Raw genomic sequence first — 5,375 nt, forward strand, 5'->3', positions numbered from 1 at the left:
GCGGAGTTAGTATCCCTTGATATATCAAAGGCGTTCAACAGAACGTGGACGCCTGGCGTCATCAGGCAGCTCATCGGCTGGGGCCTGAAAGGCCACATCACGCACTTTGTACGGAATTTCCTCCTTGATCGTACCTTCCAGGTGACTGTCGGGAACACTCGATCAGATCCGTTCCCCGAGGAAACTGGAGTGCCCCAGGGATCCGTCATAGCGGTTACGCTATTCCTGGTGGCAATGAACGGGGTGTTCAGCCGACTGCCCAAGAACGTGCACGTAATCGTCTATGCCGATGACATACTCATCGTCGTAACGGGACGAACGACTAAACGGACCAGGAATATTGCCCAAGCAGCTGTCTCCGCCGTCAGCAGGTGGGCGCTTTCTGTTGGTTTCCAGCTCTCCGCTCCAAAGAGTGTACGGTGCCATATCTGCCACTCGGGCCATCTGATTCGGGAACCACCGATCACCATCCAGGACCATCCAATTCCGCTTAAGAAAACAGTACGTGTTCTGGGGGTAGTTCTGGATCGGACTCTAAGTTTCGACTAGCACTTCAGATCGGTGAAAGAAAACTGTCGTAGCCGCATCAATATCGTCAGGACAATCTCCCGCCCGCACCGCTCCAGTAACCGCGAGGTCCGCCTTCGTGTCGCCCGGGCTGTTATCGACAGTCGACTTTTCTACGGCATTGAAATTACCTGCTTAGCCACCGAGAAGCTGAACCGCATCCTCGCTCCGGTATACAATACCTACGTACGCATCGTATCCGGCCTTCTACCTTCCACGCCTGCAGACGCTGCTTGTGCGGAAATCGGAGACATCCCTTTCCGCTATCGATCTGCTGCAGCTACTGCTACGAAAGCCGCTGCCCTCGCTGCTAAGACATCCGGGAATGATAGGGTCTTTCTCCTCAACGAGGGGAACAGAGCCCTCCGCACTGCAGCCAACCTTGACCTCCCCCGGTGGCCAGGGTCCACTGGCATGGAGAGAAAAGTTGGCGATCTAACGTTATCAAAATAGATAAGCGGATTAAGAGAGGATTTCAAGCCGGAGATAACTCTGTAGCGTTGAGGCGTTCAGTTGCAAAACTTCTTGGGTCGGTCTATCCGGGGCACGTTCCTCGCTTTACGGACGGATCGCGATCACGGGCTGGAGTGGGACTCGGAGTGGCAGGACCAAACTCCGCAACAAGTCAAAGTCTACCGGAGGAGTGTTCCGTTTTTTCCGCAGAAGCCGCTGCTATTCTTGATGCAGCCATCACTCCTGCAGATCAACCGATCCTTGTGCTAACGGACTCACACAGAGTCATCCAGGCGCTGGAAGCCGAAGCCCCGCGCCACCCCTGGATACAAGCCATTACACGATATGCCCCACCCTCAACCGTTTTTACGTGGATTCCCGGGCACTGCGGTGTTCCTGGAAATGAGGCTGCGGACAGGCTGGCGGGATCCGGTCCATCTGGTCTCCGCTTCACCAGAAACGTACCACTCCTAGACGGCAAGCGTTGGATCGCGAATATTATCATGGAAGCCTGGCAGGAGGAATGGTTTCAGTTGCGGACCACTTTCCTGAGAAAGATCAAAGAAACCGTACGACCCTGGCTAGACAGCCACAAGTACAAGGACCAACGGATCATTTCAAGACTCCGGACCGGCCATGCGAGGATTTCCCACAATTTTGGTGGGACACCCTTCCACAAGGTTTGTCCAATCTGCAGCATCCCTGCCTCGGTGGAACACGTGCTGTGTGTCTGCCCAGAGTTTCAAAGGCTACGCGAACAACACCGACTCCCAGAGAACATCAGGGAGCTACTTGGCAACGACCCCTCGACGCTGGCTGCGCTGATTGCTTTCTTGAAGGACGCCCACCTGTACAACCAAATCTAGCACTCTCGTCGTTGGCTGCGCTGTCCGTGTTCTTCCACCTTCCTATTTTCCTGCCGTCGGGGTATCTCTGCCGAACTGTCTCACTGTCTCTTACGGTAGAGCTCTACCTTGTTCGCGCATCCATTCCTCACCACAGTCCCGATGTAACTCCCATTTTACATTAAGTTTTTTTTTTTTTCAAATGTTGTTCCAGAGCCAGTTTTACGTTACGTTAATGTTAGACTGAAACGTTTCCTTAGAGGCAGGCCCTAAGCCTGACCTTCTACTATCAAATGTGATGAACTAGCCTACGGCTAAAAATCACAAAAAAAAAGAAAAAAAAAAAAGTTTTCACTTAACTTTACACAAGTTTCTAAACGAACTTGGACGTCTGTTCTCTGCGGATTCGTGGAAAATAGTAAAATAAGATAACTCCCGATGGAAATTAGCAAGTTGTGCAATAAAATGTCCATTATTTTGAGTTTTGAAAATCGTCATTATGATGCAAACAAATGGATTGGATGACATTTCCTCTCAAAATCGGCTAGCGCACTCTACATTAATGGTGCATGAAAAGAGCCTATAGGTAACTCTAATGGTGGTAAGCTCCAACTCGGATTAACTTTTAATACCGTCCCTGTTTGGATGATCTGCAAAGTGTTTGCTTAGAGTCGTGTTGAATAACTCTGTTGTCGACATCAAAGCAGCCGGGCATTCTTAATCGGGATTTAATCCGAGGATAATGCCGGTTGGAGCTTACCACCATTAGAGTCGGTGTATAATGAGTCACACCAAGAGTGAAGCCAAGTCTACCTATTTAACTATCAAACCGGCTACCTATCGTGCAAAGTAAACAAGCATTACGATGCTATGAAAGGTCCACGAAAGGTATTGCAGTTAAATATTAAATAAAACCGAAAAAATGATCATATATACGCCACAGAGAACAGACGTTCAAGCTCGGTCAGAAACTTTTGTGTAAAATAAGTGGGAACGTCGCCGTTACGTGGTGAAAAAAGAAACAGGTCGACGATACACTCCAGCCACAGAGAACAGACGTTGAGGCTCGAACTAAATTTCTCTAAAAACTTATTAACATCACAGAGAACAGACGTTGAAGCTCGGTCAGAAACTTGTGTAAAATAAGTGGGAACGTCGCCGTTACGTGGTGGTAGCATCTCCTGATTTTCTCTATAAATTTTCCACTTTCGACCAATTTGGCGCTAGTATCGATAAATTTTCTGTTGAAAATTGCTACTTGGCGCTACCAGCACTTAGTGTCTAGTGTAATTTGTGCAACGCCAGCGCCATCATGTTGTCATAGGGGGTTTTTAAGTGGGGAAGTCGCCGTTAGTGGCGCTTAAGTCGAATAGGAATCTTTACACAAGTTTTTAGAGAAATTTTGTTCGAGCCTCCATGTCTGTTTTCTGTGACTACACACTAAGTGCTGTTAGCGCCAAGTGGCAATTTTCATCAGAAAATTTATCGATACTAGCGCCAAATTGGTCGAAAGTGGAAAATTTAGAGAGAAAATCAGGAGATGCTAACACCACGTAACGGCGACGTTCCTACTTATTTTACACAAGTTTCTGACCGAGCTTGAACTTCTGTTCTCTGTGAACGAAGTGACAGACGACTAACTGGTGAACAAATCAATGGATCACATCATTCGAGCAGTTTAAGGTTCAACAAACCATCATTGTTTTTTCAATCATCATCAAAAAATGAAAAGCAGTTTTTTCATTCAAATTCAAAAATCTGCAAACGAAAATGTCATCATTGCATTCTACTGGCCTACCGCAACACAGTGATGACATTTTCATTGGCAGAATTTTGAATTTGAACGAAAAACTGCTTTCGATGATTGAAAATTCAATGATGGTTTGTTGAATCTTAAAATGACGTTTCCTACCACTCGGACTTTAACGTGGAACAATATATTTGATATTTTTTCTTCTGCAACCTCGAGAAAATATGCTTGAAAAATCTGGAATTTATTGTTTCATGTTCGTAAACTCGCTGGTAGAAGGTCGTCCCAAAACTGCTCGACAATATGATTAATTGGCAAATTAAAGTTGGCACTCGTGGAGAATAGAAGAACTATGAGAGTGATGGTTTCAAAATTTTACACGGTGAGGTATACGAGTGCAATCTTAAAATGCTTTTATTTAAATCTGGTTAACTCACTCATACATCTAGTTTTCACTGGAAATCCTATTTAAGAGTGCTCATTGCAAGACAGCCTATATTACGTGATATAAGCTGTAATGTGAACGGGGTATTAACACAGAGAACAGACGTTCAAGTTCGGTCAAAAACTTGTGAAAAGTTAAGTGGAAACGTCGCCGTTACGTAACGCTAGTATCTTCTGATTTCCTCTATAAATTTATCTCTTTCGACCGAGGGGGACGACTCTATCTACGATGCAGAAAAGATTGTGTTTAGCTGTGGCTAGCTGCACGCATGCTGAGTATATAGAATGAAGATTTATGTCGATTTTGAAGATTTCCTGCAAAAGATGAAGCGCGATGCAAGTAGATGCGAGAAATGAAAGATGATTTTTCGAAGATTGATTCGCTAGTGTGAGATTTTTTAAGCATCTAGAATTGAGATTTAGATGTGTCGCCCCCCCTCGCTTTCGACCCATTTGGCGCTAGTTTAGATAAATTATCTGTTGAAAATTGCCACTTGGCGCTACCATCACTTAGTGTCTGTGCAAGTTTTGCAACGCCAGCACCATCATGTTAACACAGAGAACAGACATGGAGGCTCGAACAAAATTTCTCTGAAAACTTGTGTAAAGATTCCTATTTGACTTAAGTACCACTAACGGCGACTTCCCCACTTAAAAACCCTCTTTGACAACATGATGGCGCTGGCGTTGCACAAATTACACTAGACACTAAGTGCTAGTAGCGCCAAGTGGCAATTTTCAACAGAAAATATATCGATACTAGCGCCAAATTGGTCGAAAGTGGAAAATTTAGAGAGAAAATCAGGAGATGCTAACACCACGTAACGGCGACGTTCCCACTTATTTTACACAAGTTTCTGACCGAGCTTCAACGTCTGTTCTCTGTGATGTTAATAAGTTTTTAGAGAAATTTAGTTCGAGCCTCAACGTCTGTTCTCTGTGGCTGGAGTGTATCGTCGACCTGTTTCTTTTTTCTTTGTTGTTTCCTGACGCATGGTTTAGGTTCAGTTTCTTTTCGTTCAGTTCGTACATAACATTGGCCACCTTAAACCGTGCGTCTGCGTTGTCCCAGTTCGTATGCAACGTTGATCTTCGCAGCCGATTTCGATCCCCGGAAGAGTTTCGGTTGTGGATCTAAAATGCAATCAGATCACAAAGAACGGACGTTCAAGCTCGGTCAGAAACTTGTGTAAAATAAGTGGGAACGTCGCCGTTACGTGGTGTTAGCATCTCCTGATTTTCTCTATAAATTTTCCACTTTCAACCAATGTGGCGCTAGTATCGATAAATTTTCTGTTGAAAATTGCCACTTGGCG

This window comes from Ochlerotatus camptorhynchus, unplaced genomic scaffold, assembly GCF_037179485.1.
Source record: "Ochlerotatus camptorhynchus isolate MF236.1 unplaced genomic scaffold, CSIRO-AGI_Acam_v1.1 ptg000498l, whole genome shotgun sequence".
Taxonomy (NCBI): Eukaryota; Metazoa; Arthropoda; class Insecta; order Diptera; family Culicidae; genus Ochlerotatus; species Ochlerotatus camptorhynchus.